General features: G+C 47.6%; 1 pseudogene; it reads left to right on the top strand.

Moving 5' to 3' along the window:
- The window catches only part of LOC135205762 (tudor and KH domain-containing protein homolog), a 44,216-nt pseudogene extending 20,450 nt beyond the window's left edge, over positions 1-23,766 (top strand).
- Positions 23,767-24,094: the final 328 nt, after the last annotated feature.

Here is a 24,094-nt window from a genome sequence, read left to right as displayed (position 1 = left end):
TCTGACTCGCAGACCCTTCGAGCCACTCAGAGAGTCGTCAGACAGGGATCAGACCCTCAAGACCCTCTTCCTGCTGGCCCTGGCATCGGCGAAGAGAGTAGGGGAACTTCATGGTCTTTCCTTCAATGTCAAGTATTCCAGGGATGGGGATCCATGACGCTCGATTTCGTCCCGAACTTCGTAGCGAAGACTCGGAATCCTTCGGTCCCTGACGACCGGTTCAAGTCTTTTATGATCCCCTCCCTGAAGGATTTCACCGATAATGATGCAGATGAGATGATGCTTTGTCCTGTGAGGTGCTACGGCGCTATCTGAAGAGAACTCGGCACCTCAGGCCTGAGTGTCAACGCCTCTTCGTTAGCGCCATGGTTACCAAGAAGAAGTTTCCAAGAACACTTTCTTTCTGCTGCATGAGGTGATCAGGAGGGCGTACGACACAGATGGTAGTATGACACCCGTACCCTTCGTCCGAGAGCCCACGAAGTCAGAGGTATTGGTCCAACCATTGCGTTCCGCAAGAACTTCTCCCTGGCACAGGTTCTGAAGGCAGGGGTTTGGGCCAACCAGACCACAGGTCCTAGGACACTTTTTCCTTGGGACCTGTGGTGGCTGCTCAACAAGATGTGTAGTCTACCCAGCACCCGAGCGGACAGAACAGCATCGCATCCTTGTGTGACTGCATTAATGGATGAGTGGAAGAGTGTGTGACTGGCTTCTCGTTCTCCTTCATTCTTCTCCTCTACCTGTGGGCAGAGGGCCGCAGTTGTCATTACGCTGAACAGGAGGCCGATGCAGGTAAGCTACAAACTGAGCTCCATCCTATCCCTTTCAGTAGGGTGGGATAGAAGTGTTTATCTGCCACTCCCCAACAAGGGGGGGGGGAGTGGAAGCCAACAAGAGACAAACCCATGACTTCATTTTGGTTCTTGAAGTAGGAACTAGTTCTTACCTTTTGCTGATCCTGTGGTGCTCACCCCGATCAGCTGGGCAGAGGCTAGGATCCCTCCCTCTGCTCTTACGACCAGGGAGGGAACCAAGGTAGGACGAACACCAGTCTGTTCATAAGACTCAGATTCCACCCACCAAGAAGTGAGTCTTCCTATTTTTAAAGGACCGAGGGTTTGTATACGTATCTGAATACAAATAACAATTTGTCGGAAATTGTATTTTTCCTAACTATACAAACCTGAGGTCCTTTACATATAGTCCCACCTCATGCCACCCCTCACTCGCAGTCGAGCTGACTGCCAACTGCCGGACAAGTAGTTAACTACCGAACCCCCTTGTTCGAAGCTTACGACCGGTTCAGCTGCCACTAAGTACCTTCCTATTGTTAAAGGACCTCAGGTTTGTATCATTAGGAAAAATACAATTTCCGACAAATTGTTATATTAGATGGGAAATCTTTGAAGTTTTGCAAGAGGAGTAAAATCTAAATAATTTCATGCCCTTTATCAGAACAAACCCTTCAGGCCACCCTTGTGAGATATGAGATTATCAGCTTACTGGTCTGATTTAATTATTAACTGTATTGTTTTTATTTGCTTATTGTACCATTGTCATGATAAATATTTCAACATGTACCATTGTATGTCATTTTATCCAGGTTTTAGTAGGATGGTCTTAACCCTAAATAGTATCCACTCTGTAATGAAGTGTAAGTTACAGGTTTTTGTTAAACCATCAGATTTTCAAAAATGAAATAATTTTATGTAAATCCATTGTTTAATATGTCACTAAGGTCTTCCTCTGAACCTCACTGATCTGACAGCTATTAATACAGACTACACTAAAATTGAGGAACTTACCTGAAATGATTCTAAGGATTCAGGTGGCACTTATGCATTACTACTGCTTTTGTTTTGTCTGCTAGACAAGAGACTAAAGTGTCTGGGATATTCCAAGTCCATGAATGTGGCTGTATGAGTGATGAGTCTGCATGAAGAAATAATTTATATTTTTTTTCTTAAGAGGAATTTATTTCTTTTCAGGTTAAAGAAGGGACATCGTTGCTGCCAGGTTTCCATGACTACTCTTGGTACAGAGGTCGAGTTTGCAGTTACGAACACAATGACCTTGACCCATCAAATAGCTTAGCCACAATTTATTATGTTGACTTTGGAGACACTGAACCCATTTCTATGGCAAATGTCTGTGAATTAAGAACAGACTACCTCAAATTAAACTTTCAAGCAGTTGAATGTTATTTAGCAAATATAGATCCTGAGTAAGTATAGTAAAGATTAACATGTGAATATTAAACTTTATATTTTCTAATTTCTGACATTATTGTTTAACTCAGATTACTTACCATTGATTGTGTATTTTTTCGCAAACTTTGTCAGCTCAATTGATTTTTTGATGATGTACCATTTGATGTGGACTTCAATCATGACTTGCTTTGAAATTTATACAGTAGTATGTCCAATTTACTATCATAAATTACACTTGTATTTTTAAAATCAGCCACATTAAAGATAGTTTTTGAAAGTTTAATGATTGTTATATAGGTTATATAGTATGTGGTCCCACTTCACATAATTCATTATCTCTCTCTCTCATCTCTCTCTCTCTCTCTCTCTCTCTCTCTCTCTCTCTCTCTTAGTAACCATAACCAAAGACTTAGGTTTCGATTTCTAATATTTAATTTTTAAAATGATTACAACAGTAGTTAGTATAGATTATTAAATCAAAGCAAAGCTCACTGGTATACCTTGAGCCAAACAGTTTATCCATCCTATGCTATATAGCTAATAATGTTGATGAATGTTTTGCAAGTGAAATGTTAATTAACCCTTAAACGCCGAAGCGGTAAAAATCAAAAACTCCCCCGAATGCCGGAGCCGGTTTTGAGGGAGCGCGGAAGCGGAAAAAATAATTTATCCAAAAAATCACAGCGCACTTATTTTTGAAGATTAAGAGTTCATTTTTGGCTCCTTTTTTTGTCATTGCCTGAAGTTTAGTATGCAATCATCAGAAATGAAAAATATCATTATCATATATAAATAATGCGATATATGGTAGCGAAAAAAAAAAGATTCATACATAATTGTATTAAAATCACGCTGTGCAAAAAACGGTTAATGCTAACGAGTTTCTTTTTTTTCCGTTGTATTGTACACTAAATTGCAATCATTTTGATATATAATACATTGTAAAACAATAAAAGCAACACCGGAAAAATATTATCACAAAATGATGCACGAATTCGTAATGCGCGGACGCAAAAAAATGTTTTTTTAAAAAATTCACCGTAATTCTAAATATTGTTCTAGAGACTTCCAATTTGTTTCAAAATGAATACAAATGATTGAATATTATGATACTGTAAGAGTTTTAGCTTACAATTGCGTTTTTCGACCATTTCGGTAGAGTCAAAGTTGACCGAACGTGGTTTTTGTTCCGACACGGCATACAAACCTTCGGTCCTTTTACAATAGGAAGGTACTAGCGGCAGCTGGATAGGTCGTAAGCTTTCGAACAAGGGTTCGGTAGTTAACTGCTTGTCCGACAGGCGCGCGCGCGCGCGACTGGGAGGTAAACAAATCACTTTTGCTTTCGGCCTCACAGCGAGTGGACGTGTGTGTTCGATGCTCTCCTGCCCGCTTCTCGTCGTTTGCTTTCATGAGTAGGTTTGGTTGGGTTTGTGTGTGAATCATTGTAAGTACAATCATTTTTTCCTCTCTTATTTCTTCAATTTTGAATTGATCAATAATGGAATCTCCACGCCTCGCTACCCCCCGGAGATCAATGCCCGGGTACCGAAGGGCGTAAATGCGGAAAGTTCCGCTCATTCCCGGAAAATTGATCCACATATTTTGTGCGCTCGGTGTCGGGGGCGCGAATGCACCCGAGCCGAGCCCTGTGAAGTATGTTCTAATTGGTCGGAGGCGCAGTGGGCTTTGTACGAAGGCAGGAAGAAGCGAAGGCCGGCAAAGGAGTTGTCGGAAAGCTCTCCCGCGACTCCTTTGGTTACGGACACTTCGTCTTCTTTCCTCCGCCGCCCGCTCAGCTCCCACGTTTGGCGCCTTCCCCTTCAGGGTGGGTTTTCTAGGTCCTTCTCCTCACCCGACCTGTCCGATGTGGAGGAGGGCGCTAGATACCCCCGATGTCGAGTTTGTACTCTGGGTCTCTATCCGTTCGTCTTCGCGCGAGCGGGTAGAGGATCCTGCTAATCACCCGACTTTTTGCTTCCTCAGGTGCGGTTGCCGCGAAGGACGACCTCGGACAGGTGTGGGCATCGTTGGGTCTGCAGGGCGTGCCGAGTGTCCCAGGGGCTGCTCTACCATCTCGCTGGCTCTGTGGCGGTCACGCATGCTACGGTTACGACCACCACCACGACCCTTACAACGCCTGGCTATGCTTCACCTCCTCACCTGGTGTACACCCCGCACGCGGTCTCTGTACACACCACTACATCGGTGCAGGGGCCAGTCGCCGTACCACGGGGGAGTTTGATGCCGCCGCCTGGGTTTGCCGTGCTGCCGCGACCGGACTTTCGTGTGCCGAAGAGCTCGCCCCTGGACCTCCCACCAGTACCAAGGATGTCTGTGCCGCTGGTCCGTCCACCTGGACCGCCTGTACAGCCTGCCGTACCTGCCGTACCTGCCCAGCCGCTGTTCACGGACGTGACGTTACCGACCACTGCTGCCGTTCCTGTACCTGCTCCTGCCGTCTCCACTGCTGTTCCTGTGATGCCTGCACCTGCTGACGTTGTTCCTGTTCCTGGCACCGCTGCTCCCGATCTGATCTGTTCGGACAGGTGCGTCGCCCTGTTGCTTCGGCAACAGCAGCCCCGGCTTCCGCTCTGGATGACAGATCTGACATCGGTCCTGAGGAGGTGGACGAGAAGAAGAAGAAGAGGAGGAAGGTGTCGTCGTCGTCTTCATCGTCTTCTTCGTCGTCGTCGTCGTCTGCCGCCTCTTCCCCTTCTTCTTCTAAGGCTCCCCCCGCCTAAGAAGAAGAAGGTCGCTCCTCCCCCCCCCCCCCCCCCCCCTAAGAAGTCTCCTTCGGGAACTTCTAAGGGCCCGTCTCGCTCTGGTGAGACGGGGGGTTCTTCCGCTGGTCACCCTGCTCCTTCGGGGGCAGGACCCGTCTCTTCTTTCCGCAAGGAAGAAGACTACGGGGACCAGAGGAGTGCCGGCTAATACCGGCACTTCCTCACCTGCTGTTAGTGGTTCGACCACGGCAGCAGGATCCGTCTCGGCCTCTCGTTCGCGAGAGGTACCGAGTGTACGGTCGCCTACCAGCGACCGTGCAGCTAGGAACCAGACCTCTGAGCCAGCTCAGCGTCAGGTTCACGGCACGGAGCGGAAGCTGGTGACAGCCGCTCACGCGACTCTCACCAGACCAGCTCTCGTCTCTGCGGCGAGCAGCTGGCTACCCGGGCGGACGTGACGGTCCATGACCGGCCACGGGCTGAGCTGGGAAGAGGTCCCCCCGTTCGCCGGCGCCAGCCACGGCTGGTACCAGCGACGTGACGCGCCGTGAGGTATACGCACCGGTCTCACCGTGACAGTGGAGCTCGCCGTCGCCCTGACCGTCACTCTCACAGAGAGCGATCGGGTACGGCAACCAGCACCAGCTCCTCTGACACACGAGACCGGGGCCGCTGTTTCTCGGTCCAGCCGTTCTCCACAGCGAGACGGCTCGACTAGGCCTGCAGCTCGATCGCCACCAAAAAGCGGGTTGACGATCGCCTGCAGTCTTCCAAGCCCACTGGTTTCTGCCAGCGAGCGAGGAGGAGCGTCAGGTCTGCCTCTCCATACCTTCAACCTCCTCGGGTTACACCGGGAGGGGCGAGGTATTGAGGAGTGATCGTGAGGGGTGCGCCCCTCAGGATCCCACCACGTCGTCTTACGTACCAGGCACGGTTCTCGGACCAGCCAGGTCGTATGCACAAGTGGCTGGAGGAGACCGAGAGGGGTCTGTCGCTGTTCCTCCCCTCGAGGGAGGAGGGTCTCGGGAGATGCTCCTGTTTGAGGGACTGGATGGTCCGACTCCGCAGGACGCAGTCACTCCTGAGATCCAGAGGAACTTTGCCGAGGTTATTGCGCTGATTCGTCAGCACAACGACCTCGCGGAAGGATCGCCGCTCCCACCATCCGAGCCCACGTCCCGGCTCGAGTCGTTCTGGGGCCCGAAGAGGGAAACCCAGACCGACGGTGGGTTTGCCGCGTTCCGAGCTTGCCGACTCAGTGCTGGACCAGGTAGAATCGTTTGTCTCCGGGCAAGACGGTTCTCTCAGTCTGGCAGGTCGAGCAAGCTGCTTCCACCTCCTCTGCTGCGACAGCGGCGTTTTTTTTTACGTGCCATCTGAGGACCCGATGCCGCCCAAACAGGTAAACCCGGAGTTAGCCAGGCTGACTCCGGGTGTGTCTCTGCAGCAGCTCCTGTCCGAGAACCTATGGTTCTCGCAGCAAGAGGCACTCGGCCTGGAATCTACTGCCATGGCAGCTTTCCAGGCCGTCTCCTGGTTAGATCTGTGGTCCCTCACAGTATCTAAGGTCGCAGCCAACTCCGGGGGAATTTTCTCCCGAAGATGACTCGGCCTTTAGGAGACTTGCCAGTCTGGGGGAAGAGCCATCTCCTTCCTTGCCCACCAGACGGTGAACCTGTGGCCAACCTGGTTCTCCGACGTAGGGACGCTGTCCTTACTCGGGTTTCCAGGGCGGCTGGGCGTGAAGCGGCGTTGGGACTTCGCAACGGACCTTTACGGAGTTCCACGTCTCTCTTCCCAGGAGAGATGGTGGACGCTGCGGTGGACAGACGGCGCACTGACGACAGTGACCGTCTGGTTCACCAGGCAGTCTCGAAGGCTTCTGGGCAGCCTCGGACTGCGGGCCAAGTCAAAGAGCTCGGCTAGCGCTTCCTCGGTGGCTAAGAACGGTAGCTGCGTCGAAGCCCGGGGAAAGACTCTGTCTTCTTCGACTTCTACAAAGGGGAGCCGTAACCAGCCCTCCTCCCAGCCCTCCTCCTCCCGTGGAGGCTCTGGGAAGCTCTGGGAAGAAGTCAAAGAAAGGGGGGAAACGCTAGGGACGGCGTTCCCCCTCACCTGTTGCCGGAAGTGGGGGGGTGCCTGGCCAGCCATTGGGCAACTTGGCAGCGCTACGGCGCCGAGACCTGGATTGTAGATGTCCTTCGGGAGGGATATCTATTACCCTTCGAATCTCGGCCACCCCTCACCTCCAACCCGGTCCAACAGCAGTCGTACGTTCCAGGGTCATCGAAGGACGTAGCATTGAGACAGGAGATCAAGACCATGCTGAGCAAGAGAGCTGTAGAAATCGTCACGGATCAGTCACCGGGCTTTTACAGTCGACTCTTCCTGGTGGAAAAGTCTACGGGAGGCTGGCGCCCGGTGATAGATCTCTCTCCTCTGAACCGGTTTGTTCGCCAGACCCGGTTCACGATGGAGACGGCACGGTCAGTGCTCTACTCCAGCAGGGAGAACGATTTCATGCTTGCAGTGGACTTGAAGGATGCGTATTTCCAAATACCCATTCATCAGTCCTCCAGAAAGTACCTCCGCTTCATCCTCGACGGGACGGTGTAACCAGTTCAGGGCACTTTGCTTCGGTCTCTCAACCGCCCCACCCCACAGGTGTTCACGCGAGTGTTCACTCTGTGTCTGCTTGGGCCCATTCGCACGGGATACGTCTGATGAGGTATCTCGACGATTGGTTAGTCCTGGCGAGCTCCCGCTCGCAGTTGCTACAGGACAGGGATCGACTCTCGAGTTCTGTCGCGATCTGGGGATCGTTGTGAACTTCGAAAAGTCCGATCTCGAGCGAAGCCCAAGCAGATGATGAAGTACCCTGGGTATGCTGATCGACACGGTAGCAGGGCGAGTCTTCCCCGCAGACTCGCGGATCAGCAGATTCAGGGAGGCAGCCAAGCCAGTTCCTGTCTCGACAGGAACAGGTAGCTCAGCGATGGCAAGTCGTGATCGGACACCTGTCGTCACTCGAGAATTAGTCCCTCACGGCGTCTTCACCTGCGGTCTCTTCAGTGGAGACTAAAGGAGAGTTGGTCACAGGCGACAGATCCCCCAAGCTTTCCAGTGTCACTGACACCGGAGGTGAGGCAGGACCTAGCCTGGTGGCTGGACGACAGGTGAACCTCTTAAGAGGGTGCCTCTGCGCACCTCCCCCCCCCTCCCCCCCGGACATGCAGCTGTTCTCAGACGCATCGACCGAGGGATGGGGCGCACACCTGGAGGAGTTGCTGACTTCAGGAGTGTGGGACGAGAACGACAAGCACCTTCACATCAATGTACTGGAACTCAAGGCAGCGTTCCTCGCTCTCCAAGAGTTCCAGGACCGCTTGATGGGACACTCAGTAGTGTTGATGTGCGACAACACCACGGTAGTGGCCTACGTCAACAAACAGGGGGGCCTAGTGTCTCTCCCGTTGTACCAGTTGACTCGGCAGGTGCACGAGTGGGCCGAGGCACACTCAATAGAGCTGTCTGCACGCTACATTCCAGGGAAGAGGAATGTAGTAGCAGACACTCTCAGCCGTCGGGATCAGGTGATGGAGGGACCCGAGTGGTCTCTACACCAGGACGTGGCGGAAAGGCTCTTCGACCTGTGGGGGCGACCAGTCGTGGATCTGTTCGCCACCCGGCACAACAGGAAGCTCCAGGTGTTCTTTCTCGGCCGTGCCGGACCCATGGGCAGCTGCAGAGGACGCTCTTCAACACCCGTGGGACAACCTCTTCGTCTATGCCTTTCCCCCGTTCAGCCTGATTCGCAAGGTGATCAGTCGAGCACTGTCACCCCGAATCTCAGGATGATCCTGGTGGCTCCCAAAATGGCCACATGCCATTTGGTATCCGGACCTGCTGGCTCTTCTCGCAGGAGAACCGAGAGAGATTCCCCCTTGGAACACAAACCTTCTCGCCCAGCCACACGTCGAGCGTACCACCGAGCAGTCCAGTCCCTACGTCTTCACGGCTGGCTGTTATCCATCCATCTCTTGCGAACGAGAGGCTTTTTCTCGTAGCGCAGCAACAGAGATGGCTGGAAACGTCCGTCCAGTCCTCTGCAGCTGTGTACCAGGGGAAGTGGGCCGTCTTCTGTGGTTGGTGTCCGTAGACGGGGTCTATCTCCTCTCAGAGCCACTCTTCAGCAGGTAGCGGATTTCCCCCTTTCCTCGTTTTTCTTCGCCGAGAGAAGCTCCTCTCAGTCCCCACAGTCAAAGGATACAGAGCCGCCCTGGCCCTCGTCCTGAAACTGAGGGGATTGGACATCTCGAACTCGTTCGAGATCTCCTTGCTTATGAGGAGCTTCGAAAGGTCTTGCCCACCCAGGGAACTCAGGCCCCCTGGCCCCCTGCGTGGGATTTGACTCTCGTCCTTAGGAGTTTGACTCGAACACCGTTCGAGCCACTCCGAGAGTCGTCAGACAGGGATCTGACCCTCAGACCCTCTTCTTGCTGGCCCTGGCATCGGCGAAGAGAGTAGGGGAACTTCATGGTCTTTCCTATGATGTACGACACTCCAGGGGATGGGGATCTGTGACGCTCGATTTCGTCCCGAACTCGAACTTCGTTGCGAAGACTCGGAAACCGTCGGTCCCTGACGACAGGTTTCGAGTCCTTCACGATTCCCTCCCTAATGGACTTCACCGATAATGATGCGGATGAGATGCTACTTTGTCCTGTGAGGGGCGCTACGGCGCTATCTGAAGAAAACTCGACAGGCCTCAGGCCTGAGTGTCGACGCCTCTTCGTTAGCACCGGGGTAACCAAGAAAGAAGTATCCAAGAACACTCTTTCATTCTGGCTGCGTGAGGTCATCAGGAGGGCGTATGAGGCTGATGGTAGTGACGACATCCGTACGTCCCGTCCGAGAGCTCACGAAGTCAGAAGTATTGGCCCCTCGTTGGCGTTTCGTAAGAACTTCTCCGTGGCGCAGGTCCTGAAGGCAGGGGTCTGGTCTAATACCAACCACCTTTACGTCCTTCTACCTTCGGGATATTGCCCACAGGTCCTTGGATACCTTTTCCTTGGGACCCGTGGTGGCTGCTCAACAAGTTGTGTAGCAAACCCAGACCCTCGCAGGCTGAAACAGCATCGAGTCCTGGTGTGACTGTGTGGATGGATGTGTGAATGAGTGAGTGAACTGGCTCCCTCTTCCCATCTTTTCCTCCTCCTCTACCTGTGGGCAGAGGCCACGGTCGTCACTACGCTGGATGAGGACGAGATGCAGGTGAGCTATATGACAGAGCCCCATCCTATCCCTTTCATTAGGGATAGGAGCAGAATATCCACCACTTCCTCCTACAAGGGGGGGGAAGTGGATGCCTACAAGAGTCAAACCCATGACTTTATATTTGCTCCTGTACAGGAACAAGTTCTTACATTGCTGGTACGAAGAGATACGCTTGCCTCTCTCTTAGTACTCGGTCCAGAGGTCTGACCATTGATCCTGCGGTGCACACCCCGATCAATCGGACAGAGGCTTGGATCCCTCCCTCGCTCTTACGACCAGGGAGACTTCCAAGGTTGGGCGAACACCAGTCTGTTCACAAAAGACTCAGATTCCTCCCACCAAGAAGTGAGTCTTCCTATTGTAAAAGGACCGAAGGTTTGTATGCCGTGTCGGAACAAATGACAATTTGTCCAAAATTGCATTTGTTCCGATACGTAATACAAACCCTCGGTCCTTTAACAATAGGAAGGAAGGTAACTAGCGGCAGCTGGGACGGTCGTAAGCTTCGAACAAGGGGAGAACGGTAGTTAACTGCTTGTCCGATCGTGCGCGCGCCCGAGAGGTGAAGAATCACTTTTGCTTTCGGCCGCGGGTGTGAAGGACGTGTTCGTCATCGCTCTCTGCCCGCTTCATCGTCGTATGCTTTGTTTATATTGTGTTTTCTACTAATGGTTGGTTTGACTTGAAAATGAAACTGTAAGTACACTGTTTTCATTTTCATTACTTAATTATGAATCAACATGGAGCTATCGCCGTAGAGACGGCGATTTCCACGCTCTTTTCATGAATTGAACCCTTGAATTATGTCTCGGTTGCCGGAGGGAGGGGCGGGGCGCACTCGCGCGCCCGAGTCATGGTATTTTGGGCGAAAGTGTGTAATTGAAAACGATGTAAGTACTCTTTTTCATTATATTTTTGCCCTGTGCGTTCGTTGCCGAGAGCTTGATTGCGCTCGGCAAGAGCCTCTTATTTTGTATGATAGAATGCAATGAAAGTGGATTCGCAATGCAGTTTTCTTTTAATTTTCATTTATTAATTGCATCAAATTTAATTTTGGATCAATTTCCGCTCTTACCCGGGAATTAATCCTTATGATTTATTGCTGTGAAAGTGAAAATAGCAAGTGCAGTATTGTTCATTTTCATATATATTTATGATAGCATCATATTATTATGGATCAAGTTTCCGCTCTTACCTGGGAATTGATTTTTCCCTCTTTTAAGTTCTATGAAGTGAATCGCAAGTGCAGTATTCTGTTTCATTTTCATATTACTTTTCACTGCTGTGCGGGGGTAGGGGAAGCGAAGGTCTGCCAGGAAGTCGTCGGAAAGCTCTCCCGCGACTCCCTTGGTATCCGATTCTTCGTCTTCTTTTCCTGCCCCCCCGCTCAGCTTCCTCGTATTTTGTTTTTGGGGTCTTCTTCCGTTTCGGGGTGGGGCATGTCTCCCCCCCCGTGCGTGAGGGAACCCCTCTTACTAATCTGTCTGTGCTACCGCAGGTGCTACAGCCGTGGGAGACGACCTTGGACAGGTATGGACCACTGCGGCTGCAGGGCGTGCCTAGCAATCCACGATCTGCTGCAGAGTCTAGCGAGGTCTGGGGCGGTGACCTTGGAGTGGTCTCCACTACAACCTTCACGGCCGCTTATGCTGCTTCCCCCCGCTGGTCTACACTCCCCTGCTGTGTCGGTGACGCCGTCTGCCGCTTCTAGGGCCTGGTCGCCGCCGTACGAGGAGGGGTATGCCGCCGCCGCCTGTGTTTCTTCGTGTTGCCTGCCCCAGACTTCCGCTGTTCCAGCAGCTCGCCCCTCCCCTGGACCGGCCGCCAGTACCACGCTGGCTGCCGATGATTCTACGAGGCGATGGCTGGGCCTGCCGTACCTGTCGCTGATGTGGTTCCCGCTACTGGCTTGGCTGTCCCTTCTGTGTTTACCGCTACCACGCTGTTCCTGCCGCTCCTGACTGGTTGCTGTTCTGTCGCTTCTGGTTCCTGCGCCTGTCCATGCTGGTCCTGCCCATGGTGTGTCTTCCCCCAGTCCAGGTCCTTCCGGACAGGTGCAGTCGGGCCGTGTTGCTTCGGCAATAGGCCCGACTCCGGCCTGGATGGAGGCCACCTTACGACTGTCCTGCGTGAGCTGACGAAGAAGAGAAGGTGTCATCTTCGTCTGTTGCTGCCTCTTCCCCTTCGACTTCTAAGGCCCATAAGCCGAAGAAGAAGAAGGCTGCCTCCCCCCCTAAGAAGTCTCCTTCGGGAACTTCTAAGGGCCCGTCCACCTCGGTGGGACGGGGGGTCCTTCTGCTGGTCCTCCTGCTCCTTCGGGAGCGGGGCCCGTCTCCCCTTCCGTAAGGAAGAGATAGACGGGGGACCAGAGGAGTATCGGTTAGCTCTGGTACTTACCTCGCCTGGTGCTCGGCGATGCCGCTACGCCAGGTTCCGGCTCGGTCTCTCGTTCGCAGGGAGATCCCGAGTGTACGCTCTCCCTCGGGAGACCGTGCAGCCAAAGTTTCGGCGCCAGAGTTCGCTCGGCGCCAAGACCACGGCACGGAGCAGAAGGCTTGGCGAGAACCGCTCAGGTGACTCTCGCCAGGCCAGCGGCCGCTCTCGCAGCGACCAGCTGGTAACGGGTTTTGTTTATTCCCCCTAAGAAGACTCCTTCGGGAACTTCGAAGGGCTCGTCACATTCCGGTGTGACGGGGGGGTTCTTCTGCTGGTCCTCCGTTCCTAATCGGGAACGGGGCCCGTCTCCCCTTCTGAGAAGAAGAAGAAGACGGGGACCAAGGGTGTGCTGGCTACCGCTGGTACACCCTCGCCTGGTCTTGGCAGCTCTGCTGCTAATAAGCCAGGTACGGGCTCGGTTCTCGTGGCCGCGAGAAGTTCCGAAGTGTACGATCTCCTTCGGGTGACCGTGCAGCCAAAGTTAAGACGCCTGAGTTCGCTCAGCGTCATGACCGAGGCACGGAGCAGAAGACTGTCGAGAGCCGCTCAGGTGACTCTCGCCCAGGCCAGCGGCCGCTCTCGCAGCGACCAGCCCGGTACCTCGGGTGGACGTGACGGTCTCTGACCGGCCACGGTTTAAGGCTTGGGAAGAGGTCCCCCAGGTCCCCTCGACCCGACGGTACCAGCGGTTTGACGTGCCGCGAGGACGCTCACCGGTCCTCACGGCAAAAGCGAGCTCTGCAGGTCACCTGACCGCCGCTCCCACAGGGACCGGGCGAATACGGTGACCAGCAGCAGCTCGTCTGACGCACGGGACCGGGGTCGACGTGCTCAGTCGAGCCGCTCGCCACAGGTGAGCGGCACGGCCAGGCCTGCAGATCGATCCCCACCGCGGGTTTGGTGATCGGCTGCAGCCCCCCACGTACGCTGGTCCTGCCAGCGAGCTGGGGGGGGAGCGTCAGGTCTGTCTCTCCACTACCTTCAACTTCCTCGGGCTACACCGGGAAGAGCGAGGTAGCTAGAGTGATCGTGAGAAGGTGCGCCGCTCACGATCCCGTCACGACGCCGCACGTGCCAACGTATGGTCTTAGGACCAACCAGGACGTACGCGCAAGTGATTGGAGGCGACGCCGTCAGGGGGAGATGGGTAGCGTCAGTTCTGTCTCTCCGATACTTCAACTTCCTCGGCATACGCCGGAGAAGAGCGAGGTATATTAGGAGTGATCGTGAGAGATGCGCCGCTCACGATCCCGTCACGACGCCGCACGTGCCAGGTTGGTCTTAGGACCAACCAGGACGTACGCGCAAGTGATTGGAGCAAACCGTCAGGGATCTGTTGCTGGTCCTTCTTCTGAAGGAGGAGGGTCCTGGGAGCTGCTCTTGTTGGAGGGACTGGACGGTCCTACTCCTCAAGACGCTGTAACTTCCGAGATTCAGAGTAACTTTACCCAGGTTATTGGACTGATTCGTCAGCACAACGACCGGGGGGAAGGATCGCCGCTCCCACCAGCAGAGCCCATGTCTCTGCTCGAGTCGTTTTGGGGCCCGAGAGGGAAACCCAAACGACGGTGGGTATGCCGCGATCGGAGCTTGCCGATTCTGTCTTGAACCAGAGTCTCTCGTCTCCGGACAAGAAGGCTCTCTCAGTTCTGGCCGGTCGATCAAGCTACTTCCACCTCCTCTACTGCGACAGCGGCGTTTCTACGTGTCTTCGGACACCGTATTTAAATACTCCTTCGTCCTCCTGAGAGGTTTTCGACCTCGCGAGGACTGGAATGAGTCGGAGGACGGTATCGGCTCTCTCCTGTCAGGTGTCGATCAGCCCCACCCAAGACGACGTTCACAGTGGCGGCGACCCTTACCTACAGTGAGAGTTCGTAACCCTCCTCGGGGAAAACGTTTTCTCCTGACGATACGTTTTCCCAGACTCTGAGAGGCCATCGCCGCAAGGCGATGGCTGCTCCAACTCTTCTCCAACTGCTAGTTCCACTGGGAAGGCGAGCGAGTTATCCATTCCTCCCCCATTCCCTCTCTCCTTACGGCTACGAGGGAAAGGGGAAGGATCCTACAGAGATTTCTCTGTAGGATCCCACGTTGGGACTGCGCTACCAGGGGGGGGGACCTTCGGTTCCTACCTGACGTAAGCCCCGGTCGTTGAGGAGGGATCCTGCCCCATTCTCGATTTCTACGGGAATCGAGACGAGGGACCACCAGCCGATATCGTTTGACGAATTCGGTGGGGGTTTCGCAGACTGCTTAGAATTCTACGGAATTTCTAGCGCATTCAGAGTGTTAGAGTTTCTTACGATCTCAAACACTTAGGCGCAGACCACGGTCCAAAGTGAGCGAGACGAGAATCCCCGATATGTACGATAATCGGGAACCTCGCCTATGCTCGAATTCCTGGAATTTCTAGCATTAGGAAGAAGACTGCTGCTGAAAGAAGACTATCTCACATAGGCGACCAACCTGGAATAGAGAAGAAGCACGGACGGGAATATCCAGTTTGGCTGGAACTATCGTCTTAGTATTCTGTTCACCATTGAAGCTTTCCTTCGAGGAAGACTTCTCCTTCACTCTCTTTAATAGAGAACGAAGGTGGTCGATCTCCAATCCTTATTTGTTTTCTTGAAGGAAAGAATTTAGGATGGAGATCGTTGTTCAGAATCCTACAAATATACTACGTATATTAACCTCGCGACATGATTCTGCTAAGCAGTTGAATGGTCCGAGGGGTAGGCGCATATCCTGGTTATTCTACTGGATTGCGACTTAGACGAAAAAGTATTCTAATTGAACTGCAACCCGGGTTGCCTTGCAACCTCCCAGGAGTTTCCAGTTTCAATTTTATATACTTATGGTGTTGTCACAACAACACCATTTAAGCTTTTATATTTTACCGAAATTCGTTTCGCTTAAAATATAATTGCTCGAGGCATATCTTTTTATGCTCGTTGGTTCTAGCCGACGCATTCCTTCGGTGGAAAGGGATTACTTGGCAACTCAGGATGACGAGTCAGCGACAGCTACTGCGTATTGAATTGCTCCCGAGGCATTTCAGTAGCAGCTGCCGCTTTGATATAGACGGTTGTTTATGTCCTTTTGTTTTCTCACCTGCTTTGATTGAATAACAACCGTATCTCTGCCCAACAATCACGGACTTAAGTCTCTGATTAACGTGGGGATTCTCGCATACATGAATGACCATCTACTGCTGAGAGACGCTAGTATTCATCGTCTTCGGTATTGCGAGAATTTTAAACAGAGATATCTATTCGACTCTCATCTTTCTGTTTACCGCACGGTAAAAGAATTCTGTAATAGTCTCTTGCTGCATCGTATCCCGATAAATGCGAATGATTTTTGCGGAATCTGAGTTTGTCCTCAAAATATCTTGTTTCTCGGAGGTGTACAATTGTTCATTGTTCACCCCGGATTAGCAGATGTATTGAAAGACATCGCCTACTCCCACACCTGCCCAGCTCTACTTCCAAACGTTCAGCCCCATGAGAAGCAGTTCTTCAAGCGGGCCCTCCCCTGTGTTTCATTACTGAAGAACGCCCCGCTTTCATTGCACAACGGACAGCAATGAAATGGCGGTTAGCGTTTCAGTCATTTGTAAGCACAGGTTTAGAATCTTGAGGATTCCTTCTCTCGATTCAGTTGGAAGACGTAGGTTGCATTCATTGCCTACCTTTCGTCTTCAACGGCACATAGTGTTGTTTCTCCTTAAGCTGAGATTCAACGTCTATGAGATTTTTCTTGCCATCAGGGACCGTCGGTCTTTTGAAGGCAATTGACTTTCGCCTTTTGAGTTTATGCATTAAGAGAATCATCGCCGCGCCGTCCGGCATCGGTGACTAACAAATATTTTTTATTTGTTTGGTCTCTCAGCATAACTCTTAAAGGGCGAAGGTCACGTGACTTACCCGGATGCTTGGACAACTTGCCTCTACTGATTCCGAACCAGTCAGTCGGCAGCTGTCAGAGCGCCCGAGTCAGTTACGAACTATGCTGTGGACTTAGTTCGGTTGTTCCAGAGCAATCATTACTTCGTCTTAATAGCTTGTCAGTATGAGTACTGTACTAACCAAAGTCGAGAAGAGGATAGGTCATAACGACTATTCCCTTCTTTTCGTCTTAGGTAACTGCATGACTTCTCTTGAGAAGTCAAGCACAAAGGGATGGGGATTTTTGACGCTCGATTTCGTACCGATCTTCGTAGCGAAGACTCGGAAACCCTTCGGTAACTGAACGATTGGTTCGAGTCCTTCACAATACCCTCCCTAATGGACGTCCACCGCCTCCGATACGAAGGCTATGCTGCTTTGTCCTGTGAAGGTGCGACGGAGCTGTCTGAAGAAACTCGACACCCAGGATGAGGTACGGACGCCTCTTTCATCATTCTCTCGCGTTCCGCAAGAACTTCTCCGTGGCGCAGGTAATGAAGGCAGGCGCCTGGTCCAACCGGACCGCATGCACCTCCTCCTACCTTCAGGATATTGCCCACAGTTCCTTGGATCTTTTTCCTTGGGAAACCGTGGTGGTTGCCTCAACACGTGTGTTAGTTAACCCAGACCCTCGCAGGCTGAACAGCATCGAGTCCTGGTGTGACCGTAAGAATGGATGAGGAATGAAGAGAGTGACGCTCCTCTTCCCATCTTTTCTTCCCTCTACCTTTGTTTGGGTAGAGGGACACGGTCGTCACCCTGCTGGGTAAGGACGAGATGCAGGTGAGCTACTCAATAGAGCACCATCCTATCCCTTTCAGTAGGGATAGGAGTAAATATCCACCACTTCCTCCAACAAGGGGGAGGAAGTGGATGCCAAATTGAGACAAACCCATCATTTTATGATTGTCTCTTGCAAACAGGAACAAGTTCTTGCTTGCTGGTACGAAGAGATACGCTTGCCTCTCTCTTAGTACTTGGCCCAGAGGTCTGACCATTGATCCTGCGGTGCACACGATCAATCGGACAGAGGTTTGGATCCCTCCCTTGCTCTACGACCAGGGAGGCACTCCAGGGTTGGACGAACACCAGTCTGTTCACCAAAAAAGACTCAGATTCCTCCCACCAGAAGTGAGTCTTCCTATTGTTAAAGGACCGAGGGTTTGTATTACTATCGGAACAAATGACAATTTGTCGAAATTGCATTTTTCCTAACTATAACAAACCTGAGGTCCCTTTACATATAGTCCCACCTCATGCCACCCCTCACTCTGCAACTTTTTGCATGGCCTAAAGCAAAAGTGATTCTTCACCTCTCGGGGGCGCACGATCGGACAAGCAGTTAACTACCGTTCTCCCCTTGTTCGAAGCTTCTTACGACCGTCCCAGCTGCCGCTAGTTACCTTCCTTCCTATTGTTAAAGGACCTCAGGTTTGTATAGTTAGGAAAAATGCAATTTTCGACAAATTGTCATTTTTCCTAACTATACAAACCTGAGGTCCTTTTACACATAGCCCCACCTCATGCCACCCCTCACTCTGCAGTTTTTGCTTGGGCCAAAAGCAAAAGTGATTTGTTTACCTCCCAGTCGCGCGCGCGCGCGCCTGTCGGACAAGCAGTTAACTACCGAACCCCTTGTTCGAAAGCTTACGACCTATCCAGCTGCCGCTAGTACCTTCGTATTGTAAAAGGACCTCAGGTTTGTATAGTTAGGAAAAATGCAATTTTGGACAAATTGTCATTTTTTCTATTTATCGTGATTTATATGCAAATATTTTGAAAATGAGAAAAGCTACAACCTTCAAATATTTTTCCTTTTATTTTACATGAAATTGCGCACATTTTCATGTATAAAACTCTATGAAATGCCTAATATGAAACGGAGCAAATTTTCCGAGAATTCGAAATATTGTGCTAGAGACTTCCAATTTGTTGCAAAATGAAGGTAAATGATTGAATATTACTAAAATATAAGAGTTTTAGCTTACAATTGCGTTTTTCGACCATTTCGGCAGAGTCAAAGTTGACCAAACGTGGTTTTTTTTCTATTTATCGTGATTTATATGCAAATATTTCGAAAATGAGAAAAGCTACAATCTTCAATTATTTTTCGTTGTATTCTACATGAAATTGCGCACATTTTCATATGTAAAACTTTATGTAACAGCTAATTTAAAATGGTGCAAACATTACCACAATCGCAACGTATGATTTTTTCGGAGAGTTACCGCGGGGACGTAAGGAAAATGTTATTTTTTTCATAAATTCACCATAAATCGAAATATTGTGCTAGAGACTTCCAATTTGTTACAGAATGAAGGTAAATGATTGAATATTACTTAAATATAAGAGATTTAGCTTACAATTGCGTTTTTCGACTATTTCGGTAGAGTCAAAATTGACCGAAGGTTGAAAATTTGTCACATCATTTTTTATATAAAAATATTTTAAAACTGATAAAAGCTACAACCATGGGTTGTTTTTAGTTGTATTGTACATAAAATTTCGCACATTTCCATATATAAAACTTTATATAACGGCTAATTTTAAAATGGTGCAAACGTTACCACAATTGCATGTATGATTTTTTTCGGAAGAGTTACGGTGCGGACTTAAGGAAAAAGTTTTTTCATAAATTCACCATAAATCGAAATATTGTGCTAGAGGCTTCCAATTTGTTGCAAAATTAAGGTAAATAGTTGAATATTACTACAATATAAGCGTTTTAGCTTACAATTGCGTTTTTCGATCATTTCGGTAGTCAAAGTTGACCCGAGGTTGAAATTTTGGCACTTATCGTTATTTATATGGAAAATATTTCAAAACTGATAAAAGTTACAATCATGAGTATTTTTTTTTGTTGTTTCTCCAAATGGAAATTGCACACATTTTCATATATAATACTTCATGTAACGGATAATTTAAAACGTGCAAAAATTATGTCAAAGTGACGAAATAATTTTTGAGATGTGTCACTGATACTTTTTAGTGCGATAAGAAAGAAATTCGCGCTTGCGCGCATGCGTAACGATTGTAAACAAAAAACAACGCCTTGATCTGTGAACTCCCAGCATCCCCAAGGCGCGTGATTCAAAAGTTTTAGGCTGGTAGGCCTATAAGTATTTTTTCGCGAATTTAAAAAAAAAAAATTTTTGAAAAAACCCGACGTATGGTACGTCCAATCGGAAATCGGAGGGAGATTTTGACTCGACGTTTAATACGTCCATTCGGCGTTTTAAGGGTTAATGAATGCTGTAAAGATTCCACTGTTTTTTCATTTCATCTGACATTTACTAAAAGGAGGGAATTTGAATTACTTAAAAGTTGGGAAAAAATATTATGAATTTTACTTAAAACTGAATGGACTCAATCATGTGTGTTTGTTTATTGCTCTTCAGGAGTGTAAAGGGAGATGAAGCAGCTGATGATTTGAAGAATTAACATATGCAGCGCAGTGGAAAATAGTAATGGTAAAGGTTCTTGGATATAGACAACTGGAGGACAAAACTATTCCATGTGTCCAGGTTATTGACACCAATGGTCCAACGGTGAGTAGTACCTTATAAAGGGCTAAGAATGTTCAGTTCATGTATTATTTTTTGGAGAAATTTTTTCAGGACCAGGTTTGGTAAACGAGAAGCAAACCCAGTTTGGTTTAAAAGGCAAATTAACTTTAATACAAACTTATTTTTATAACAGAACAAAACCGTAGAGCCACCCGGGAAGGAAAAACACCACGTTTTACGAAAAGTATAAGCCACAGCAAAAAGAACAACACAACACGTGTAAAATTAACTAATGATTTGAAACCGAAGTAACGAAAAGCGTAGTTACTTATTTGAGTTTAATCCTAAGACCCATATTTCAAACACGAGTACAAACACATTTCGAAAGTCACCGAAGACAAAAATTGTTACGTAGCAAATAAGGACCAAAAATTTTGTTTATTTCACCAAAATATCTCTGGAAAAGTTTTCTAATACAATGATGAATGCTGCAGTGTATGGTTTATCAGTCATTTCCCAGAATTCTCTTATCTTGTACCTGGGCTTAGTCAAACAACGAGTCTTCTTAAATACACATTAACCCACTGTGTTAGCACAGTAAATTTCAACATTTTTTCAGAAGGTTCAAAAGGCAAGGCTGACATTGTCTCTTGGTCGTTATGTCAAGGAAGTAGTGTTTTCTGGTATCTCCACTAGAGAAGCAGTGATGATTTTGCAAAGAAATTTTAGAAAAAACATTTTTAATTAAAAAAAATGACTGCTTCTTCGATCTTCGTAAATTTATGTAAATATTTTACAACAATTATGCGTACTCAGAATTTGTTACTGATTTAGTTCTTATATATTATGATGTGTGAGCTGTAATTATGATTTTACAAAATAATATAAAATTATAAGAAAAAACCTGTTTAACTTGGTAAAATTTACGATTCTCTTGTAAAAGAGGTCCTACAATGGGTTGCAAATAGTCCCTTTCAACTTATCGTGGAAGGTAGGGAGAATTTTTTAGAATTTTTCTTTTCTTACACCTTATGCAGTGCAAAGGTCCTCTTCGAAATTCTCCAATTCGTCTGATCCACACAGTTTCACTCATCTCTAGCTTACCATTGAAATTCTCATTCAAGTAGGCCTGGGTCCTCCACCTCTTCTGGTACCCACAGGAGCCCAGCAAACAGGCATTATTTTCCTTGGGTTGGTACAACAGACATGTTCAAGGCATCTTTGTCTTCATTTTGATCGTTATTTCTTTCATTGACTTTCAGTATTACTTGTCTGCTTGATCTTGTTAAATACAAGTGTGACCTCCTTATGTCAGAGTGAGAACTATTAGCAAATTTAGAGATATGAAACTTTTGATTTATTAGTAGCATTAGTTATATCTTTGGGCTTTCAATAACCAAGACAGTCAGCTTTTGGGATCAGTGTCTATAATGCCCCTATATTCTTTTAATTTTTATGTATTTATATGAATAAGGATTGTACAATGAATAAAAACCAACAGAGTGCTCAAGATACTTTAGAATTTCTAAATCTTCAGTTTTACTTTGCTGAATCTATCTCACTAACATACTGGATTAACGACAGGTAAACTTCTTCCAACAACAGAAGTGGTCCCAAGTTTATGAGGGTTTTCTTGATCCTTGTGTATTGTGTATTTTCATCACAGAAACTTCATTCAAGAGAGACCTCCTATTATGGATACCTGTTGGATCATGTCCCCAGATTTTGACAATCTTTTTGTGTATTGTATCCTCTTTCCGTCGGGTTGCTTCTGATGTAGCATCTCCTTATTTCCTTATTTTCTTCTCTTATCCATTTCTTCTTCTGGTTTGCCTCTGTAGCCCCAGTCTCTGGTTGCTGGTTAATGTCGTTGTGGTGGTCAGTTGCTGGATGATGACCTCCAAGTACCTGACCGTCTTCCCCTTCAATTGGGCTGTATACGTAGCTGCCGGACAAACCTTCTCTGTTGCCAGATTTTCCATTTATATTATTGTTGTTTAATCTTTCATTTCTTTTCACCATTGCTGAGTTTTGCTATTTAACCCATAGCTGGACCCTACCCCATCAGGGATAGGTACTCATTTACAGCTGAGGAGACTGAGGAAATTGTGGTTAAGATAAGATCCTTTCCCAGGGAATCAATGCCGAAGAGAGAGGTTACCCATCCAATGACTGACCAGCACCAATGTTGTTGAACCAGTCCATTGATGACCTAAACCACTCTGCCATGGCACCATTATTGTTGTTGTTATTATTATTATTGCCAAGAATACCAAATTATTTATGTGTAAGCTTGATATGCCAAGGCATAGAATCTACCATGATTATATAAACTTATGAAGTTTTTTTGTTAAATCATGTTGCCATATTTTAGGAAGTGGAAATATATTGTAAGGTCATTTTAACCATCTGTAAGTACCCTTTGTCAGCTGTAATTTCTGCAGAATAGTCATTAGTATAATTGATTAATTGTATATATTTAGAATGTTGACATAAGTTTATTTTGCCATTTCAGGATATTGATGTAGCAGAGGAGCTGGTCAGCAGAGGATTAGCACAATATTATGCCAATACATCTTAACCCTGGAGACTCAGGTTCTTGATTATGGACAAGATGTACATCATTTTTAGCTTTAATTTCATCGTTGCCCATTTTCTGATTTGTGAGTGGTAGTACTTCTTACTAAAGAATATTTTTGCTACAATGTTTCAGATTTATCTTGTGTCATCATTTAAGAAAAAAGTTCAATTTGTAAATTCTGTGTAAAAAAAACAGTACTGTAGTAGTTGTCACTGACACTGCCCTAGGGGGAAGAGAGACTGATCTTAATGTAAAATTTTCACTCCGTCCAGCTTCTAATGTGATTGTCCAGTAACTGTTATTTACATATATTTTTATATATATTATATGTCAGGAGTTAATTTTTTTGTTTGTTAAATCTCTGATGTTATTTTATTTTGATGTCTTCACATAATGCTGTTGTAACAAGATAGAAGTAAAAGGCCCCTGTATTGTTAGTATTAGCTTTATAACTTGCAAGCTAAGGTTGATGAAAGGGAATCATTTTTTATTAAATAAGATTTGCAAATACCCCTTGAAGTTAATTATGAAGAATTTTGAAATTCACCATAGTTCTGTTCATTAAGTCAGTGTATTGGTTTACAGTACTACTACTTCAGTTTTCTTGTACTAGTGTTCACAAAACCTTGCAGTTAGTGGACTGTTTTCATTTGGTTGGCTGTGTCTCAAGTCATTGCGGGTATATAGAAGGCTTTCCTTCAGATTTATACCTTTAAGGTAAGTTTGGCCAATGTATTTATCATGTAGTGAGAAATGCTATTTTGTCCTCTGATATAGTTTACTTAGGATTATTTTAAAGTCAGCCTGTACCTGGTATAAATTAGTATGTAGGATTGGTTTTGTTCATTTATTACAATAGAAACATGGTAAATTATATTATGTAGAATAAGGTACAGATTCTATAACTATAGGTATTTAAGTACACTTTGTTTTAAGATAGTACTCTACTGCAGTAAAAATACATTGTTGATGTTTCCTCATAGATTGTATTTTTTGTCTGTAGATATCGTTATTTACTGTGCATAGCAAGTTCTTTTTCATCTGCACTAAATCACTGAAAAGCCATTCTTTTATAGTGTGGCAATACAACAAAATTATTTAATTTCTAGAAGTACTATCTCACTATAATTTTAGGCACTGTAACATTCTTTACTAATTGTATATATATATTATATTGTGAATAGGTCACTAGATCATTTATATTCATGTTTAGGTTTCTGGGTGACAGTGTTCCGACTGCCAGTTTTGAATTCCTGCATCATTCAGTTCGGTATATTATGACCATTCATAATGATATGTTATTTGGAGTCAAGACAGTTATAAAAATCTTATCAGCTGAAGAAAGTGTCCAGTTCATAGGTTAATGCAGCTTTATATATAGTTTGTGTATGGGAGATACACATTT

This window comes from Macrobrachium nipponense, chromosome 24 (assembly GCF_015104395.2).
Source record: "Macrobrachium nipponense isolate FS-2020 chromosome 24, ASM1510439v2, whole genome shotgun sequence".
Lineage (NCBI taxonomy): Eukaryota > Metazoa > Arthropoda > Malacostraca > Decapoda > Palaemonidae > Macrobrachium > Macrobrachium nipponense.
The sequence above is the reverse complement of the archived record's forward strand: the minus strand, read 5'-3'. Positions and strand labels throughout refer to the sequence as shown.